The 23943-nt window shown below is 34.9% G+C and overlaps 1 protein-coding gene across 2 annotated transcripts in view; it reads right to left on the bottom strand.

Annotated features, from left to right (window-relative positions):
* LOC149800323 (ATP-dependent (S)-NAD(P)H-hydrate dehydratase-like) overlaps window positions 1-23943 on the bottom strand; it is a 269318-nt gene that overhangs the window by 135617 nt on the left and 109758 nt on the right. The window lies entirely within an intron of this gene.

The following is a 23943-nucleotide window of genomic DNA, read 5'->3' as shown; positions in this document are numbered from 1 at the left end:
TAGACTCTTAAGAACCCTATTGCTTGAGTATTTGCCTCCATCATTCAAAATTATCATGGTTCAATCCACCAATGTGTCATGCATGTCTGAAATTTATGACCTCTATCCTCAGCAATCTGCTTCCTAAATATCATCAAAAGTTTTCATGGAACTATATATAGGAAGCCCTTGGCATGTTAATATACAAGATGATGGACAGGGCTATTTGTCCATCTTCAAACAGGGAATGTCTGGGCTCTAATAGTGCATTAACAAGCTGTAAACCATCCACCAGCTCATGACCCCTGGTCAGATGGGAAAGCATATGTTATGCTGACCTCCTTGCAAAAACATGCTCACTTCTGACTATGATCCCCATGAAATTGACAGAGAAATTTTAATCTAATCTTGGCATGTGTTCAGATGCAAGCACCATCACAAACATCCCAGGGCTATTTTATTATCAGTAAATTTCATGGTGAACCAGAATGAGAAATTGAAGAAATTGAACTCCATGGTGTCCTGAGTGATGAAATTTGCTGAATGTGGGGAACCTATCTGAGTCAGACAGACTTACAGCATCTAAGAATGGAGACAATAATGAAATTCACAGTGAATTTAAAGAAACATCCAAATCATTTCTCTATTTTTCTGCTTCAGCTTTATAATTGGAAGGGGGAAGAAGAAAAAAGTGTCAACTACCGTATATACTCACTTGTAAGTCAAGTCAGACTGCAAAAAACAAAGATCCTGATCTGCTGTAACATAATGCATCTGCAGATCAGGGTCTATGCTGTTTGTTCTACTGATTAGTCTTAACAAACTACACAAATCCAGATCTGCCCTGCACATTATGAGCTGGCAGATCTCTGTCTTTGCAGTTTGCAGTTGGATTCAACCTACAGGAAAGCATATACAATACCAGAGGTAATGGTAGAAAGTGGTTTTCACAACCATATCTATGTCTGAGGCAATACTGTTAATAAAAATTATAGTGTATCAGAGTGACACTCTTAATAACCTGAAACCTGCCTCAAGTGCAGTGCACTTGATTCACTTGACCCATGACACTCTCCTGTTATCTCACATGATCCTAGTTACCTGATACAATACTTAACTGCCTTATTGAACCTCACTACTATGTATGTAGGGTTAACAGCACATCAACACAATACTGGCTATATGATGCCAGACAAAGTTCTAAAATTATAAATATCAAGAATTACAAAGCTAAAACAGCTTTAGGCAGTAAAACACAATCAAATAAATGTAAACGTGGAATACTGCATGATAAAAGGGAAACATGTTAAATCATGTAAAAGGTGTCAAATACAATACTTGGAAAAGAATGTCATGTGCCATAGCAAAAGGCAGAAGAATGCATGGGATGTTATGGTGATTTTCACAATCTTATAACTGCTTTAAGGAAATACTGTTTGTAGATAACACTTTCTTTCCAGAAAATGTAGTGAACCACACTCTAATAACAGGAAAAACCTATGTAAATTACACTCTAATAAGAGGTAAGACCTATGTGAACTATTCTTTAATAATAGGAAAGACTAATGTGAACTACACTCTAATAACAGGAAAAACCTATGTAAATTACACTATAATAAGAGGTAAGACATATGTGAACTATTCTCTAATAACAGGAAAGACTAAAGTGAACGACACAATAATAACAGGAATAACCTATGTAAATTACACTCTAGTAAGAGGTAAGACCTATGTGAACTATTTTCTAATAACAGGAAAGACTAATGTGAACCACACTCTAATAACAGGAAAAAACCTATGTAAATTACACTCTAGTAAGAGGTATGTGAACTACACTCTAATAACAGGAAATACCTGAAGGTGAACCACACTCTAATGACAGGAAAGACCCATGTAAATTACATTATAATAAGAGGTAAGACCTATGTGAACTATAATAACAAGACAGACCAATGTGAACCACACTATAATCACTGGAAAGAACTATTGAACCACACTATAGTAACAGGAAAGACCCATGTAAGTGCATTGTACTTGACTCATAACTATCTGTTGCCTCACATGATCCTATTTACCTTGTTGTTGTTGTTGTTGTTGTTGTAGGGTTTAACGCCATTTTTCAGCACAAGATAGGCTATACATGGTGGCCAGTATTAATGGTGGAGGAAGAACCCAGGAAAACCCCAGAAAGAACCACCGACCCACGAGAAGCTACTGGCAAGCTTTCTCACATACCCATATTGGCCGAATCCGAGACTCAAACCCATGCAGACAGAGGTGAGATGGCAGTGATCCGTAACGGAGAGCACTTTAGACCACTTGGCTACTCGGGGCCCCTTACTATTTACCTAATGGACGACTTAATGGTATTTTTAAAAATCAGATGTATACCATACACCAAGGAGGCAAACTACCACTATGTTTGCTGTACCTAACCAAAACTACCACTACGTTTGCTGTACCTAACCAAAACTACCACTACGTTTGCTGTACCTAACCAAAACTACCACTACGTTTGCTGTACCTAACCAAAACTACCACTACGTTTGCTGTACCTAACCAAAACTACCACTACGTTTGCTGTACCTAACCAAAACTACCACTACGTTTGCTGTACCTAACCAAAACTACCACTACGTTTGCTGTACCTAACCAAATATTACTGCTATGGTATCATTGTTGCAACACCAAGATTTTGGTATGCAACAGTACTTTTTGCCATTTTTTTTAAACATGTGTTGTTGAAATGGTGTTACTGAAATGATTTTTATATCTGTTGCAACAAGATTCATACAACCAACCACTGTAATGATATTAAAGTACGGGTGCAATGGTATTTTCATCATTGTAATAATAATTTTCATCATTGTAATAATAATTTTCATCATTGTAATAATAATTTTCGCACTGTGATAATAAAACGTACTATTATAATAGTAACATAATTGCTGTGATTTAAAATATAATTTTAGTGTTATAACAATTAAAACTGCAATTACAACAGTAATATTACTACTGTTATTATAAAATAGCTTTGTACAACATAAATCACAATCATGCAGCTATTTGGACGGATCCAGTTGCCTAGTGGTTAGAGTGTCCATCTTAGATTGGGAGGTGATGGGTTCAAACCTAGTCCAAGTCATACCAAAGACATTTAAAATGGTACAAACAGCTGCCTCACTTGATCCTCAGCATTAAGAGGTTAGTGTTAGGGCTGGTCAGCCTGGTCTCAGGATAACGTGAATGGATTGGACATGATGCTACATGTCTGCGGCATGATGGCCCAGTGCTAGAATTCACTATAAACTGTCATACTGCAGACATCGTAGTGATATGAAATGAAAACTTGCTAAAGCTATGTTAACACACACACACATGAAGCTATTTGAATACTGTTGCAATAATGGCTAAATACAATTGAAGCAACTGTTGCAATCGTAAATTTTATGGTTGCTATGGTAACAAGTGTCCCTCAAAGTGACTGATGCTCCATGGCCCAAAAGAATTTCAAAGAAAATCCAAGATACAGCTTCGTTTTAATATAGGAATTAACTACATACCGTATAAAAAAAAACAATCCTATTATGATGATATGTTTAGCAGAAGCACCTGTTAAAAGATTTTTCAAATTCTGGGAGGTCACAGTGCAATCCTTTTCATTTAAGACCAAGTACATACAGTGAGAATTGTTCAAGTGGAATACCCCGGTCTACATGATCAGGAGTAGCTATAACAATTTTTTTTATATGGCCTCGTAGTGGCAATATTTGATGTCAAATCAGCACCATTTTCATTTAGGACTAATTATAGAAATATAAGATGTCTTTTAGTGAAATCAGCTATATCCTCCAATCAAGATGAGTACATATTAATTCAATTTGCATGATAAACCAAGATGGCCAACACATTGGATGTCAGATCATCACCATGATGTAACAAGTCTTCTGGTGAAAGGCCATGGCAATATGACTTTCCATTCAGGAGTAGTAGCAATAACAAAATTATCAAGATACTGTATGCCCAATCAGCACCATTTTTATTTATTACAAACTGGACATCATAACATGTTATACACTGCATTCAGGTGCATGTCAACAATGACAAAAAAACTTACAAAATTTGCAGAAATAAATCTGCCAATATATGCATCTTCAGGTGCAATATTTACCAAGTTTCAAAAGAATCCATTAAAACCTGTAGGACTAGAAGCACTAATGATAGTGTCAAAAACAACATTCAGCTAAAAAAAACAAAAAGGGCAATAACTTTATCAAAAACTGTGTGAGCAGAGTGATTTGCTGATATGTGCATAGTCAAGTGATGACCACAGCATTGATAAAAATTTAGACAATCCATCAAAACTGCAGCAATAGCTACACCAACAAATATATTTCAATTAAACTACAAGACAAAAAGGGCAATAACTCTAACAAGAAAACAGAGTGATTTGTCTATATGAAGTTTCTCAGGTGATGACCATAACAGTAACCAAGTATAATGGCAATTCAATCAATCACTTTGGAACCAGTTGCACTCACAAGATTGTGTTCTGGATGGAGGGATAAACAAATGGACAGTGGAAGGGATACCAGAATCACCATACAGTATATCCCTCTCTCTGTTGAGGTTGGTCATCACAAGGTAAAGATAACAAAATTCAGAAATATATGTGTGTATCATTCAGTATATCTCCTAGGGGTGAACGACTAAGAGTCGAAAATCATCTTGTTGTTAAAATTGGGGGTTAATCTGTGTAAAAAACAAACTTTGGTATCAAAACTGGGGTCAAATTTTACATTTTGGGGGTCCCTAAAGCACAACTGAGGGTAAAGGGAAACACTGATATATACTTTGGAGTAAACAAACAATTTTGTGGGGAAAACATTTTGTGGAATAAGACCCAATCTACTATTTATTCATAGTGAATTTAATTTTGTGGATATTTGTTTAACTCTGTGTCCTCCACGTAGTATTTTCAACAACTTCAAAAATGACTATCCATTTTATTTCTTAACGAATATAATAACTTAGAATTTTGTATGAAAAGGATCTATTTTCTTCATGGAAAAAACAAGAGTTAACAAAGGATTAAATTGATTTTAAGAAACAGATACATGGAACACTACTTTAAAACCTGCTAACTGTGTACTGTATTAATATATTTTATTTTGAATAGCTTTACATATTCTATACTAATATATTGCATAAAAAAACACCGACTTACCACCAATCTTCAGATTAATTCAGCAAGTTCAAATCCAGAGACAGGAATTAGAAAATGTCTAAACAATAAACTCGAGTATTGTTATGATGTTTGATCATTAACAGAATGAAACTGGAGCTCGGCTCTTAATCTTAACAGAATATGCCATATACACTCACTTATAAGTCAAGTCCAACTGCAAAATGCACAGAGCCAGATCTGCCATTGCATAATGTGCCTTAAGATCTGGTTCTGTGCAGTTTGTTAGGAGTAATCAGCAGAACAAACAACATAAACCCTGATCTGCAGGTGCATTATGATGTGGCAGATCAGGATCTTTGTTGTTTGCAGTTTGACTCTACTTATAAGTGAGTATATACAGTAAGACCCACTATTTTGAAATCTACTGCCACATAAAGCAGTCAGTTAGGTGCAGACATTAAACAGAAATCTGACAACTTCCGCTCATAACTTTTTAGTTCAACAAAAGTCGAAGTCAATTAAGACAATGTGGATTAATGTGACACTATTATATAACTGCCAGTAAATGTGCTATTAAAGCACAAATCCCTGACTTGTAGACTGGTAATACACCATGCCTGTTTTTGACATGTATGTACTATAAGGCAACCAATCTAAACAACATGGCCTCAAATGAACCATGTCTGTGTCAGATGCTGGCCAGGATCAGCATTTTCTCATCATTCTCATATTCAGAAGATCAAAACAAGGTCTTAAATTTCTGCAACAACACTGCGTCTTTGGATCTGGTCAAACAATAAACCATCTGACTGATACATTTTTATTGGCAATATATTGTATTTGTAATTAGAAAATGACCTCTTGGAAGATATTAATCTGTTCCTAAATTTCAAATAAATTTCCCTTCTGATCTCAATAGAAAATGGAAAGAAAGCCTGAAACTTGGATTAGAATCGTATGTAGTTTTGTTTAAAGGTACACATTTCCATCTTTTTATAATGCATTTATTTGTATTATTCTAAAAAATGCATAGCAAATCAAATTTTCTGGGTTACAGGTTCAAGAAGGTCATGGAGCGGGTCTTCACGTTGCCATTTAGAAATCACATTTTTATGTGCATTTCGAGTCTAAATGTGGGATATTTTTGTACACTTTATGAATATAACTTTTCTTAATTAATATACAATTGTTCTTTCTGGATACAAAATGGATTTTTGACCCAAAATAGCACATGATACAATGTTTACAGAAATGACGTATCATTGCGCAGAATTACCTGATGCGCAGAATTGGCGGACATGGCGGTATTTATTTCCCTTTAAATAATTTATTATTTATTAAATAATATGATTTTACAACTTTTAGATATCTAAAATTATTTAAAATCTTCATTTATTTATAAATTCATAATATTTAACAAATACGAAATTATACATATTTAATAGGACATAAACCTGTTTATCCAGATTTCTTCTTGTATGTTTTACTGTTATAGTTTTCAACAGGGATATAAGTACCTTAATGATTTAAACATCTCATTTTTCCAAATTACTTTTGCATTTAGAACTGTAGCTAAAGAATATCGCAGAATGATTCAAACTATGACGTCACCTTGTTTACGTCATTTTGTTTCTAGTGTTAATCACTTAGAAACTGAAAGAATTTCATGATGTAACAATAATTTGAATTTAGATTGATGAAGCAATAAAGCGAAACCGGTCACAGATTTTACATGTTGGTGTTGCTTTTTTTAAAACATATACCTGCTACTTAAGTAACAGTAGATGGTAATACATGCAACTACTGATGCATTGTGGACAGCTACAGCAGGCCCCTGTGGTAAGTCCTCTCTGGTGGATCAGGCAGTCAAGCAGATATAGTCATTACCATTGACTGAAAGTAGATGGTAAGAACTCTGGACAGTGCAGGGTGTCAGCTCATGATGTCTATGATCTGTTGGTCACATGTTGCATCCAGACTCATCTCCAGTTGACTCATCATTGTCATGCCACTGTATTCAGTCTGGATTAGATTGCATCCAGACTCATCTCCAGTTGACTCATCACTGTCATGCCACTGGATTCAGTCTGGATTAGATTGCATCCAGACTCATATCCAGTTGACTCATCACTGTCATGCCACTGTATTCAGTCTGGATTAGATTGCATCCAGACTCGTCTCCAGTTGATTTATCATTGTCATGCCACTGTATTCAGTCTGGATTAGACTGCATCCAGACTCGTCTCCAGTTGACTCATCATTGTCATGCCACTGTATTCGGTCTGGATTAGATTGCATCCAGACTCGTCTCCAGTTGACTCATCATTGTCACGCCACTGTATTCGGTCTGGATTAGATTGCATCCAGACTCGTCTCCAGCTGACTCATCATTGTCATGCCACTGGATTCAGTCGGGATTAGATGAGAGTAAGGGTGACTCTGCACAATTTCACTTACATAAATCCAACTCATGTGCAAGCTATATCATCCCTCTCCTCCATGAGATACATGCAAATCCACTGGCAACGGGCAGTGACAAAGAAGCTGGCATGGATACACTGACTGCTGTAACTGCATACCTGCACACAGGTAACTCAGAGTGCTGGGTCACTTTTAGCTGGACGAAAGCAGCAGTGGAAGTCTGCAGCTTCCTTGGCAACTGTGCAGACCTATTCAGGATCTACAATGCTTGTCTCTGATGCATGACAAATGGGCCAGAAAAGATGCTCTAATTGTTGCCTCCTTCACCTTAACCCTGATCAGTGCACTGCAGCTGATGGGAATTCCCCTTAAGCTTTGGAAATTCACACAAAAGGACAAAGGTGACAACAGTTGCCATTGGTACAAGGAATGTGCTATTTTACAGTATATCAGCGGACAGACCAGAAGGAAGAAGAGCTCCACTTGGTAGAGAACTGTTGGGTTTGCCATTAAATCTGAGCTAGTCATCAAGCTAAAAAGTTTACCAAAGGACGTGAATGACAGACTCTTGCAAATAAGACTCACACACTCAGATAAAAGACATACAACAATCATTAGCACCTATGCAAATCAAATAATGCAAATATCCAGTCACAAATACATTACAATAATTCTGAAATTTCACACAAATATCCCAACAATGGAATCGTAGCTGAAACTGACACATATTAGTGTTAACATGGATCACCCTAACCAGTATCAAACTACATGTATCTCTCTCTCTCTCTCTCTCTCACACACACACATACACACACACACACACACAACATTCTGTGTTTAAAAAAGATTTTGTCTATGTAAAATATTATATTTATTCAAAAGAAAGCTTGCACTTTGATTGATAATTTAAAAATAAAAATGTTGACCTTTAAATGTTAATGGTTGTAGAACTGTGTCCAAGACTGCAAAAAAAGACATGTACAGCATCTGAGTCAGAATGATAAAATTATTCCTTCTTATTTCTCTCTAAACTATTTCCATTAAGATGAAAACTATGTGGTAAACAGAATCTCAAATGGGTAACGATTTAGTATTAAATTTATGAAACTCAATGAATAACGCCCAGCTTATGCTCCCCAAGGACTGCAACAGCTGGCTATTATTCAGTGAGTTTCATAAATTCAATATTAAATCATTACCCATTTGAGATCCTCTATATATGAAATGATTCCAGCTTGCCAAAGAATGTTGAGCCATGTAGGTATTTAGAAACCTTGTTAGGTAATACCTTTTACACTTTCAGAGTTGAAGACCACCTACAATTATCATCGGAAATGACAATTGCATAGGCACTAAATAACCTACTTGTGTTGCTGTGCCATAAAGCACCAAATAAAGCCAAATATCTCATATGACTTTGTCTGCTGCTACATGAACTTAAAGGAAAACCTGCCAACTGATGAGAAAAATGTAAATTCAAAGCTTACTGTATCATGTAATGTCTTTAAACAAATTAAAAATATTTCATTATTCAACATTCTGAAGCAGTACTATTGAAATAAAGTATATTTTGACTTTTGAAAAATCCATCTGGAAATAAGATATTCGCTGGCATAGGGAGGGAGAAGTCCTTATTCTTTTAGAAATCATTGTACAAGAAATTATGCTGTGTTCATGAATAAAAAAGAAGAAATAAAATTAAAAAATTTGGATCAGCAAGGTTAAAAGATAGCTTGAACATAAAAAGACAAAAAAAGCAATCAAAAACATTTAATGCAAATAAAAAAATGTAAACAATTATAAAAATGCTGTGCAGTTATATACATAAGCATATCTCAGTATGTTTTCTAACTTTTTTACATGCCACAATGAGAAAATAAATACATCATATTTTTTAACTTTTATATACAACACAATGAGAAAATAAATAAAGTATCTTATCTAACTTATATATATGACACCATGAGAAAATAAATACAGCCTATCTGTTTTAGTCAAAGCTATCAATAGTATTTCCTTAAAAATAAACTACAGTTGTTTGAAATTGCGAATAGTGACCCCATTCCCTTTAAATATAACCCTTTATCTTCCAACATAATATTTCATCACGATTTACTGCATTTTCCCTGCTCCTATTTGCCACCATAAATATATAAAGGAAGACTTAGTGAAGATTTGTGCCTATGATTGCCTACATATTTAAATCCATTCAACATTTGGACGAATTTGTGATTGTCCTGATTGCTTATGAAGTACTTTCAAAAAGAAACAGTAGGTCATATTCTGAAAGATATTTGTAATACTTCCCAGTCTGACGTACAATAAAAGCAGTAGATCCCTATATTTTGTTATCTTCCTTAATTTTGAAATTAAAATTTAAAACAGCCATTTATCTTATTTTTTATTACAAGTTGTCACTGTCATTTTTAATTTAAATGACATCAGTGACTGATTGGCTTGTTCTAGAATGATGTCACACAAAACTGCAAGCAACGCCACAGTCAAGGGAGGTAATGCAGTCAATAATTTTGGATAATCTAACACTTCATTGCTTGTAATGGTACTTTGGGAATTTGTTTTGAGTATATTTTATCAGAAAAACAGATTTATGATTTACAGATAATGTTATATAAAAAGCCTGACAAATTTCCATTTTGAAGATTTTCTCCATGATCAACCTTTAAACTTTTTTAGATATTAGCAAACTTGTGCTCTGGATATGTGTTAACTAGTTTGGTAAGTGAACTTCTATGTGGCATAATACGGTAATATTCAATGTTAATGAGAGCCAGGCAGATTGGTTTTGGTTTTGTGGGGTCTAACGCCATTTTACAGCACATGATTACACATGGCAACCAGTATATTTGGTGCAGGAAGAACCCAGGAAGACCACAGACCTACACAAAGCTACTGACAAACCTTCTCCAATACCAATGCTGGCTGAGCAGATACTCAAACCCATGTGGACAGAGGTGGACATTATGTGGACATAGGTCAGATGTGAATGATCATTAAAAGTTAGTACCTTGCACCATTTTGGCAATCAAGCCCCCCCCCCCCCCCGAAGTCTGTAGTAGCAAACTTTACAAGTTCTGGTGTTTTTCAAAAACAATAACTTCTACTTAGGACTCACGGTACTGATTCAGTTCATACCATGAACCTAAGCAAACACTATCATTAAAAATTCATTAACTTTAAATTTCTGAGTGCTCATGATTAAACCTATATTTATCAGTATAATAAGATACATCCTGCACGACAGCTTCTGTGTAGAGAAAAGGATATGAGCCACTGCATTTTCTGGACCTACATGTGTTTGAAACGTGCTTTCAATTCTGCACCAATGAGTCAGGTGCTAATTTCAGTAATGAGAGTTCCAATCTCAAGACTGTTAAAGGATTGCAATTCCATCAACAAAATAATGTCTCTTTTCAGTTACAACTAAAATAAGCTCACAAAAGATTCTTTTTATTAAAAACTAACTTACATTATTAACCAATCCTAGTCAGCCAAACTCATATACACTGTATTTTATCTTCACCCATTTCCAGAATGGATCCCATTTTTCGATACCATTAGTACTGTGTGTCCTTTAGGCATTATAGGATTGTGAACTACAAGCAAAATTTACTTACCTCTGTAATTGAAGAGCTTTACAACATGCAAAAATATGCACCTCTGAATACAGGATGAAGATTTGACAACAGATGTGCTCCAATAAGCATCGGCAATTTTATGCTTTGTAAAAACACGTTAGATAATAACCCACTTTCTTGTAAGAGTTGTTCTTAGTTTATTACTTCCAAGAGATATATTAGAATGACTTCAGTAAGTCATGAAAATTAACAAAGTAATGGTGTCACGTGCTTGGAACTAATTTGCTGCTCTTAAAATACGGACATGACCTTACAGTTGGTCGGCGTCGGGATAATATCCAAAACTGGACAGTAAATCACCAGATAGCACATTCACTTATGTAGTGACTATGGCACATAGTATCAATAACAGGAGGCAAGAAATCAGTGATATGATTTTGGAACTAGGTATAATGTACTAATTAGGAGCATCACCTGACACCTACCAATGTTACAAAGCAGGGTCATTATCCTGCTGAATGTTGTTAATGGAGCCCAGAAAGTATCACTGAATCATGCAACTGTCAAACATATCAATCACTCATTCTCTTAGATGTCTGCCTAGCCTGTGAAAAAACATTTTGTTTGCTGTGCTAACCATGCCTGCCTCATATTCTATAGTGTACCAATCTATGTGAACCTGCTTTTTTCCAGTTTTCTTTCCTTCTTATGTAAGGGATGATGATTTACTTCGTGTCTCACTGAATTCAGTTGCTTTAAGAAATGTTCAAATTCATGTGCCAGTTGAAATGTAGTGATTTGCAGCAACTGAAGAATAACACTTCCTATATATGATGATATCAAAGAAAACTTTCTGAAAGACATGGGGGACTGACCATTTAAGGGGGGGCATTTTTATTTACATTTTTGAGGACTGACCATTTGGGGGGGGGGGGCATTTTTATTTACATTTTTGACCCCAAGTATCTTGCACAAATATTCTTTCTCTGATCTATACAAAATAACTAATTATCACCATTATTATTCATTATGTTGGTTGAAAAACAAAAAGTATCTTCAAGTAGAAGAAACTACAATTGTAGTTCAAAAGAAATCACCCCCACCCAAACCTTGAAAATGAAATGGTCAGTCTCTTCCCTAACATGCAATGCCATATAATTTGCTGCCTCATTTTCCCTTATAAACTGTCAACACCTTCCCAAACAAACCCAAAACAAAACAGAATTTTTAAAAAATGAAGAATTTCTTTAATTCATTGTGTGATTTCGTTCAATTAATCAAAATTACACTAAATCCTGAGGTAAACTCACTTGTTAAATGTAAATCCAGTAAACAAAATTCCTCTCATTTGAAGTTATCAGGGGGAAACAAACTTTTCACTAGGATGAAGCAGCCAAGGCAAAGGCCATAGGTCATAAGCTCACCTGTGAAAGGTCATTACCTGGCTGAAACTTTAGTGTTGATTACCAGGTGAGAGAAATAGGATACATTATCAAAGATAAAAGCCATCAGGTGGAATATATTAATGACCCTATTTAGACTTTTATGCCAACATCATGACATGATACAAATTTTTTGAAAATTAGAGGCAATAATTCAGGTAAAATTAGGGGCAATAATTCAGGTAAAATAAACCTGATACTAGGTGTAAAATCTAAAAATTTCAGGATTTATGCAAAGCCTAAAATGTAATTTATACCATGGGTATACAGAAAATGGTTGTTGATGCCAGGTACTCACTGGACTTTAAAGAATAATGGCTTCTTATATCTGCTACTGTAACTAACACATTTCATTTTTAAAGTCTAAGGCCTCACTGAGCTGCTGTTAGTAGCCAGTCCAGCATACAATGGAATATGGATGCGAAGTCCATACTAAAGTTCTTACACAGGGTGGAAAGGGGGGAAGGAGATGAGAAATTGTAAATAAAATTAATCAATAATAATTAATTATTTCCAATAAGCACATGAAGCAGATTAATCAAGAAAGCACAAGTGCAATCGATAGGGCAGTGACATCCTGTGTTAGTTGTGTCTCACCTGTGAAGCGAATGTGAGACATGTGTGTATATATATATACACACACACACACACACACACACACACACACACACATCACCTTTATTATGACACTATCATCAAGGTTGTTGAATTTAACTCAGTTTCTCTGACACTGTTGCATGTACAGGCATCAAACTAGGTGTATTTCTTTTCTAAAATAGTGTTCACCACAGAAAACAGTAGGTCACGGTGACTTTATTGAGCATCTGGTATATGCCTTGGTGGAGCAAGCATGTCTTAGTATTTTACCATAAACAAGACTCCCTTTATGTCAAGCCTCCCTTTAATCTAGGGTGTGGACAGACTGAGGATGCATGCATGCATATGTGTGCACACTCGCACACACACTGCCAAGGTGATCGTCACTGTGAAGGGGCAAATTTTCTGTCGATCTAACAAGAATACATTAGTTGAGACCACAGAACCATTAATTAGATTTATGGAGACAGGCACATATCATATCGCCATACTGCCGTGTATGGTAATGTCCTTTAGAGGGAGAATTTTGTTCCTAATTAAGCATTTGTTTATACAGCAGCCAGGTGGACTATTAGGGACACGGAAAACTTCATTTTCATGGTAAAGCTGTCACAATTGAGAAATTGCAGAAACTCTGTTACTCAAACTACCAGGTCAAGCTGACCCTGACTTTGGCGCCTCTGGAAAAAGGCGGCAGAGATATTTGATTCTGATTGGTTACGTTAAATAAGGGGCGTGTTTCCCACACAAAATTTTCTAGGTTTTAAAAATTGCCACATCAGAAATTCTAGTCAGTCTAAGCTTTTCCTGTAAGAGGAAACCCAAAAGTAGGACTCCTTGGGATTTGCAAGAAATTCCTTGTAAAAGAACTGTTGTCCAAAGGGGACTATTGTCGAAAGGAACTGACGAAATAATTTGCCGATTAGAGGGAGGAACGTTGAAAGCAAAGGTAGTGTGACAATTCCATGTAATTTGTTGATGCCATATATAATGCTTTGCTGAAGTTATTTACTTGTATTTGCATGAATCTTTTTTCTACATTCGTGTAATAATTTGCTTTATGAAGTATAACTGTGTTGAGTTTACGCATAGGAAGTCGTACATTAATCTTCTTTAGATAAGTTTGACGAATTGTTTGAATTTGTCGTCTTGTTTACATAAGAATTATGTTCTAAGAATTTAATACATTACATTAGTTAATTTGATTACGAGAATCTGTGTGAATTCACTGAATTGAGAAGATTTCACATATGATTAAGAATAACTGTGTATTGACTGAAATGATCTAGTAATTGATTGATGTGATGTATCCTATTTATTCGCTGTGTAAATTGAGGCTGGCTCAGAACCCCAGGCCTCGTGTATGTGTTAATGTGTAAGGTCAAGGCACAATGAATTAGCCATTTGACTAACTAGGGTCATTATAGGACATGTGGAGTCGATCGATAGCCTTAGCATCTGTTTAGCACTGATAGTGAAATCTGATAACAAGGGAGAATAATGAAGAATTAACTGTTTCATAAATAACAGGACATTTTGGTTGTCTCTATTTATATTTATTTAAAAGGGGGAAAATAGCTCCTGATACATATAATCCTGAGACGTATTATCCTGAGACACATTATTCTGGGACGTATAATGTTATGTTATTCTGAAACGTATACTGAGAAGTATAGACAGAAGTGCAGTGAAACGTATGATCCTGTGACGCAATCCTGCGGCATATTAATTTCTGAAACGTATTCTGAGAGTATCCTGAGACGGATGGTGGAAAGTATCATCCTGAGATCCAAGCGTCTGAACAGCTACAGTGGCAGCAGAACAACTGAGGACAAACAGGTTATGCAATCGTACAAGACGCTGACTTTGATTGTTCACTCGATCCTATGATGAACTAAATCTATCAGTAAACAGATCGGCTATTTTATTTAAATCTATTTGCGTTTTCTTTGTATTTCGGTGAAAGTTTAAATTTCTACAAGCAGAGTACATTCCTGATGTAAGGAATTTTCACAGTGTTTTTTATGTAATTGATTAAATTGTTCGTTTACATGTACAGGGGCTCGTGTTGGTTTGTTCTATATACCTGCTCAGATCTCTATCTATTTCACCTGTAAGTTTCACCACTTATATTTATATTTACTCGAACCGGGCATTAACATCGAGGGCGGTCAACCCCTAGATAACAAAAACCAAATTTGGCGGGACACCCACCAGGGACAATTCTCTCCCCACTTTACAGTCACTATGTAGAGATTCAACCAATGTTGTCATGACAACAGATCATTAGACATTTCATTTTGTACAAGTAAATGTATTTTTTAAATCCACAGCAAATTGTGAAAAGCAGCAGTAGCTCAGTGGGCTATATCAGGTCTTTTATTCAACACCCATCCAGGCCAGACTGGGATGGCTGCTTCAGTGAGTCCAGGGGAAAGGTACTTAGCTCCAAATATCTTAAGCATGATTTAGCCATTAATGTGTTGCAAAGTGACATTAAAAGCAACCAATAAATTCTTTACAAATTTTATAACTTTTAGCTGATTACAAGGCAAATATAACCAATACTGCAGTCACTCACTTTAAAAATTGAATTACCTGTCCATGATGGTGCGTATCAGTTGCACCATTAAACAATACATTTGAGAATACTTCCAACCTGCCTTATGCCCAAAAAATATGTGTTTCTTATTGCATTGGTTTTTCAATCAGGATAGGTTGGAAGGGATTTAAAAAGAATTATTATATATATTATTATTATAATTTTTTTGTACGGGGTGGGTGGGAGTAGGGTAGAATACTAGGGTCAGCAACAAAAATAAGGGAAACACATTTTTGGAGTCTTATTGCTTGCTGAACATGTAAACTATTCTCAATTCAAGTAATGAAACTTTAATTGCCAGCAACACCAAATATTTGATCAATTAACAAATAATGTATGACTGGGAGAAGGCTTGAAAAAGCACTAAAAACTTTTCTTTACACAAAACTCAATAATTTATAGATAACTGCAATTTTTCAGTTTTAATGATCTTAATACACACCACTGTATGATGAAATTAGGCAGCTGAAAGAGGCAAGAAAGCGGAATTTTGGCAAATGGCAATACCAAAATGCTGTAACAAGAAATATGATATTCTGCTAGAAAATGCAAAAGCATGGTTAAACTTATTAAGGTTATTTTTAGATTTACATCGATAACATTACACTTTTATGACCCCTTAAAATAAAATCAAACACACTATACAAAAGTCAAGAATCACAACCGTTCATTTCCTGGCAAGAAAGACAATCAAGACAAGATCACTGTATTAACAACTGAGATGAAAAGAAAATTACTTTAATGAAGTTTTAAAGTAGGAATTTTTAGCCATTAAATATTTTGGTTCCCTCAACATTGGCAGCAGTTAATAAGCAACAAAGGATATGTACAACAAAAAAAAGAGTGAAATTAAGAGACATGTATATAATTGTTGAAAAATCAAATATTCTGATTTTTTAATAAGAAAGATTCTACACATTTTACACTTTACTTTAAATGATGTAATACAGACCTTAATCTGTCTATGCAGCATGTATTGGGATTTTGTGTGTCTATGCAGCGTGTATTGGAAAATGATATTTTCACTGTTTGATATGGTCTTGAAGATTATACATAAAGCAAACACTATTATTCGAACAAATGTTCTCATGAATTTTGCACCTACCAAACTTGTCGTAATGAAGTAATCAAGACAAAATTGCTTGCATCAAGTCCTGAAACTTTCTTTCAAGAGTGCAATTTCTCAAATGTTGCTTGCAGAATTTAGCAGAGTGTAGACTAGCATGAAGAAAAGGAACATTTGCCCATATTCATCAAAGCCTGTCAGGAGCAGACAAAGAATTCATGCCAGTAGGTAATGGCAACTGTGAAATTCTTCAAAATCTCCTTTTCAACTAAGCTATTAACTTTACAATTAGTTGAAAGAAGGCTTGATGTGAGGCAACAACTGTACTGAAAGAGTTATTAGTTATTACCAGAACAAATTATACCATATGTACTTGCTTATAAGCCCAACTGCAAACTGGACAGACCCAGAACTTTTGTCGCATTATGCACTGGCAGATTTGGGTCTGTGCAGTTTGTTAGGAGTAATCAGTATAACAAACAACATAGATCTTGATCTGCAGGCACATTATGCTATTGCAGATCAGGATCTTTGTTGCCTGCAGTCTGACTTAACTTATAAGTGAGTACAGATGGTACAGAGCTATGTATGCTGTGTCCCAAGTATCAGACAGTTTTCAGGGAGTAAGGAACCAGAAACAATGCCAACACATTCATCTCCAAAATAGTTTTAGTCTAAAGAATTCGTTGCAATGCCAAACCATGATGAAATATACTTTCAACTGCTCCTTCTCTTCAACAGATTTTTATTTCTGTGAAAGGTATTCAATACATCTGCAAGTCAATGACATGAAAAATGTTTTACAAATTGCCCCCCCCCCCCCATAATAAATGAAAGGAAAGAAGTAATTGGAGTAGTTCACAAAATCCAGAATACAAAAGAAAATATCGACCTGACACATGACCTCCTCCTTCCCCACTGCAGTATTACAAATTTCAAAAAATACAGTTACCGTTATCTTAGACTTATGAAGATACCCTCCCTCAGATATAATGTAACTATGAGGCTGATAACAGTGGGTTGTGGGGAAACTTGAGTAAAGTAGATTTATTATCTTGAACCAACAATGAAAATTTTAGCTCATGTGACCTTGACATTTGACCATTGGGTTCAGATAAAAATAGAGAGGTGCTCCTGCCAAAGCATATAATACTTTTGAGGTTCGATGAAATTGAAAATAGGAAACATGACTTCTCAAGCAAAACCCTAAAAATAATAATGGGCAGACAGACGGACAGACATACCAATATTACAAAAGCTTTTGTATGGGGGAGTTGGTTTTAGTTCAGGCTGTATATGTTTATGAAAAGTCAACAAATCTAATAATGGGGGATTCTAATACTAAAATAAAGGGTCAGCAGGTAAAGCAAAATGAGGAATATATTTAACCAACTGTCTATTCTATCAATCAAGTGTCTCTTGGAAACAGAATTTACTGTGGAAAATATTAAGTTATCCATACATTTAATTATTTAGTTAAATTCCAATTCTTGGGCCAGGCACAGTCAATCAATATTTTATTGAATCTTTGTGGAAGGACAATACATCTTTTTTTCAATTATATAATGTAAAATTTAAATGATGTAATCACTGATCATAACATTCACCATATACTTTGTTTTGGAGATCCTTCAATGATGCAAAAATACAAAAATCCAGCTAATGAATTCCTCCTCACACAGCTTAAAAAAATATCCTGCTGAAAACAAATGTCATCTGAAACATCTCATCACCCTGGCTCCAGTTTCCTTAACTCTCCCATCTGCATGGGTATTTAGTGTGATGCCGACAGATATTCTTCATCTTCTCATATTCTCATTCAGCCATCTGACAGGTTCTGTTCTGCAACTTGGCTAATGTATTAATTATGAGTGTTGGAAAGGCTGGTTCTCATTCTTGATGATTTAGACAAGACTTCCTCCACCTCAAGTAACTCAAAACCTAAAAATGCAGCTGTCTCTCAGTCTGTGATATACTGGTTTTTGAATCTTATACAGCAGTGGATGAAACAAGCTGAACCAATGGGTAAGAAATCATTCTCATATGCATATTATGCTAGTTATATAAACTGCATTCTGTCCTCTAAAATCCCAGCAGAACTCTATTAACTTTGCTTCTGTACTTTTGTGACATTTGGGAATAAACATATTAAAAGGTCAATGAAAAGTACCACATCTCTTGAAGAGAAAAGCCATCAAAAAGTTTATTTAATTGGAGTTGAACTAGAATTTGTGTTTGTAAAACAGGTATGCTCCCGCTGCAGGCATGAAGATGAAAAAGGCCCAAATAAAGCCATTATATATATGGATAAAAACATGCATTCAAAAATTCCATTTTCTGTCTTGCTAGAATAGTTTGTGCTAACAAGGTTTTCATGAAAACAAACAGCAATAAAAGTTAAAAAATAACATTGAAACTGCTGCAGTGGCCTAAATATCTAATTAGGTCATCTACATGCAGATACAAATATGCAGTTAAATTTCATTTGCCTACCTCAAGTGTTGTTTTTTTCACAAAAATGTATGGAGATACAGTATCATACCTCATTTGGAGTTGTAATTCGAGGGTTGTCAGTTCAATACTAGGCCGGCCTGGGTTAAGCCCCAGGGTGTCATTGGGTAATCCACTTAGGCCCAAGTTTCTTGATACCAAATAGTGAAAACTGTGCTCAAAGTGAACACTGCAACATTTTCTTAGTCATTCAAATAAGATTTCTGTAGAAATAAAAATTCAAGTCCAAAATGTTAAACCAAAGGTTAAACAGTTACATAGCACAGCTTTCTGTAGCCTCCATTTGCCATCCATGTAAAACAATAATTATCATGTTGAGGAAAAATTCATATAAATGTGATCTCAAAAAAAAAAAAAACTTGGCTACTTTTCTAACTAGAGTTTATTTGTTGCTATTTTATCTTTCCATTTTTAGAATTTTTATCAGCATCTTATAGTTAGTACCAGAAGCTATTGTCAATGTCCACTCCTACAAACCTGATCTGACTGGGCAAAAATCACAGGCTTTGAACAACCTTCGTGTGACAGCCAGTGGTACAAGCATAGTTCAGGCATTAGTAATTACACTTATAAAATAATTAAGATAATTTGTTAATCCAAAAGTCAATAAGCACTTTGTAATTCCAATGAATAGTTTAATAAATAATTTCGCTCAAATTATATCTGAACACAACTAATGATTTCAGAGACTGATCTTAAAACAGGAATGAATTTTTTTTACCAAACTCCTTTATATACAACCCCGTTTAACCAATGTTGCAATATTATTTTCTGAAAAACTAAGGGAAAATTTCACTAACTCTTAAAGAAGGTTAGGCCTTGAACTTAAATTTAGTAAACATCTTGTTTACTGCTTAAAATCATGATGAAAGTCAGGTAGGCAAAACTTTACAACCATCAATCATAAACATGACAAAAGTCAAGTACACAATGTAAATTAAATATACATAATAATACCTAAATTCATGGATTGAGAAATGGGACCTACTGATTCAATGCAAGAATTATTTGTGTCCAAGGTCTTGTAATTTGTAGCCTGTATTGCATCCACTATCCTCTAATTTTATGAAGACTCCATGGTGACTATGTGACCTTGCTAACTACATGCAAACAAACCATAGGTATGATTGGGGTTGTTTTGTGGATACCCATAAAGGTCTGAAATGTTTTGATCAATCATATGTAAACGGAGATAGTGAAAGGACATAGTATATTGAACGTTGCTTTAAATGTGTTGTTGCTTCATTGTTGCAGGCCATGGAATAGCAATCTGAAAAGTTGCCCAACAGACATCAAGCTTTGAAATGATACAGGGTTCTTATACCTTCCACATGCAGCAGCAGGATACAAATGAAGAAATACAAAAATAATGTTGTACCCAAGGGAGAATATCAGCATGATAGCAGTGTCTTTGAAGCACGATGTTATTGCTTTGGCAGGCATGTTGGCATTTTTATTTGAATAAGAGTTGTTTTCACCTTTGTAGAATATAATATAGTCTGCAGTGATATGGGATTTTTACATAGACAACAGAACCTAATTAAGATATACCAGGTAATTAGTTATTTGCTTAACTGTCAAAATTGTAATGAATTCCAGATTTAATTATTCCCTAAGAGAGGTTAACATGTCTCCTAAATGGAGGTACAACATCTGTATATATGCTGATAGAGGTTGAGTCCAACTGACATTGATCTGCAGGCATATTACATGCAAAGTAGGGTCTATGTCATTTGTTGTACTGATTGCTCTAACAAACTGCAAAGACCAAGATCTGCCAGTGCATTATTTGACAGCAGATCTTGGTCTATACAATCTGCACTTGGATCTGCATCTGTTGCCAAATAATTTGCTGCGTACCTGGGCTTATGAAGTTCGTTCCACTTACGCATTACATGAACAGATGCTAAAATAATCTGCCCCTACGCCCTGAAGTAATCAATTAAAGGCACAGGACTTGAGAAACAGAACCTGTTACATCAATGAAATACAATAAATAAATGTATCCTTATTTTACCTGTCTCAATGATTAGTAATTTAATGCCCATACGAATCATGTTTCAACTTCAAAAGATTTTACTAACTTAGAGACTAAGGAAGTGCTGCCCATAATTAGCTTTAAACATGTATTTATGAAATTTTAATGCATAGTTTCTAATGGCGACATGTAAATTTGCTTTCAGTTTTATACTATGCTTATCTTTTAGAAATGGTTGTCACGGCTACATAAACAATCAATCATGGATAGCAAAATCAATGAAAATAAAACAAATGGGTATGGCAAAAAAGCAACTGTTAATTGACTGGTTTGTTAACAGATTTATCAGTTAAAAAAAAATAAGAATTTAATGTCACAGACACGATTTTATTTAAATAAAATTACAAATTAAATATTGTAACTATATTCCAAATGTGACTGTTTCTGCAAGGAATGGATGGCATCCATATAAAATCTTATTCCTTTCCTAACTTGACTTATCTAAAGATACATTATCATATATACCAGCACTCGCTTATAAGTTGTATCCAACTAACAGACCCAGAGATATAATAATAATAATAATAATAATAATAATAATAATATGAACATGAAATTACAAAATATGTGTAAAATAATACCGACAATAATTAAGGAAGTAAACACTATCAAGTCTTTAAGCCTGTTCTTGTAATCAAAACAAGTGAGTTAATAGCACTCTTGAATGAGATCACGATGTCTTTGTGTCTAAGATCAATGGGCAATTGTTCCATGTAGTTGGGCCCTGGTGCACAAATGAATGCTGTCTGTATGACTTAGTTTTAATAGTGGGAATAATGAGAATCTGAGTGAGATTTTATTAATTTTGTGGCAGATCTGTGTTCATGCAATTTACTGTGTAATCGCTACAACACGCAACAAAGACCCAGATTTGTTGGCACATTATTTGTTTTGATATATTATTTTGCATGTTTAGGTGATAACATTTTTTGTGTGTGGTCTAACAGAAAAGTGACAGTAACAAAATTTGCTATGGATGATTTATATCCCCAACTTCTCATCTTCATCGAGGGGCCCAGAGTGCCGAGTGATCCAAAGTGCTCTCCATTACGGATCACTGCCATCTCACCTCTGTCTGTGTTGGTTCAAGTCTTGGATTCGGCCAATGTGGGTATGTGAGAAAGTTTGCCAGTAGCTTTTTGTGGGTCAGTGGTTCTTTCCGGGGTTTTCCCGGGTTCTTCCTTCACTTTTAATACTGGCCGCCATGTATAGCCTATCGTGTGCTGAAAAATGGCATTAAACCCCACAACAACAACAACAACAATCATCATCATCGAACATAAACTTAAATTTCTGAATTTTGTAAATTATTTCATTTTTACAGCAACACCATGCCTATAGTTTTTAATCAATAGATACAAGTTATTCCTAATTCACCTTTAAACCCTTCCACATGGTGGGTCGTACAATTAGAACATTATTCATCGATTGTGGTTACCTAAATAAACTCATTCAGTTTTAACTCCGCTAAATTGTTCTCATCGAAGACAAACAACTTTATTCTTCTATGTGAAAATAATTTTGCAGCTAGTTCATAATCTGCATAAACATGGACTTTATCACTGGAATGTTTCTATCAGATTGCAGATAAAGAAGTTACTGCCCAAAAATTGTGCAAAAAATTATTTAGACAGAGCTTACTTTCCTGCATCAATAGGTAGGTAGGTAGTTAGGTAGGTAGCTAGGTAGCTACGGAGGGAGGGAGGGAGGGTAGGGTAGGGTAGGGAGGTAGATAGACAGACAGACAGACAGATAGATAGATAGATAGATAGATAGATAGATGGATAGATAGATATAGATAGATAGATAGATAGATAGATAGATAGATAGATAGACAGATATGCAAGTTTGGCACCCACATTGGTGGCAAATGTGTGGTTAGAAAATGAAGTTTTCATGCAAGGACACAATGTTATAAAACCCCAAAATAAATGGGTATTTTTTTTTAATGGCTTGACTTCCAAAAGGTTTGTGAAAAATACAAAAACAAAATAATACCTAAGTCCCTTGCGTGCAAAGCACAACAAACAGCAAGTTTGGATTCTTTTAAATTTCAATTTTACATAAATGTAAAAAAAAATGTATGTATCTGGTATTTATAATCTGTCAAATGGGATTAATGTCATTTCTGGGCAATTGGCCAATAGGGAAACATATAATTTGTCTAAGTAAAGCTTATATATTTATATCTGCAGTGACTGACATTTATTCAGTCTGTGGACAAAATGAAAAAACATAAATTTTCTTGTCAGACTGCAGATACAGATTGGTAGTAAAATTAAACCTGAACTAATACAAAAATTATTGCATTCCTGAAATTCTACCAAAACATAACCATGTATTCATGTGGTTTATATTGAATTTATTAGTCTAGACTTATATATAAATTAGCTATATTGTGTTATTTATTTACAATCAATATATGTGTGTGTGTGTATATATATATATACACACACACACACACACACTCTCTTAACTAAGTAAATAATGGTCTCTCAAGAGA

This window comes from Sinohyriopsis cumingii, chromosome 5 (genome assembly GCF_028554795.1).
Source record: "Sinohyriopsis cumingii isolate HCF-2022 chromosome 5, ASM2855479v2, whole genome shotgun sequence".
NCBI lineage: Eukaryota > Metazoa > Mollusca > Bivalvia > Unionida > Unionidae > Sinohyriopsis > Sinohyriopsis cumingii.
Note: the sequence above shows the minus strand (reverse complement) of the source record. Positions and strands in the feature narration are given on the sequence as shown.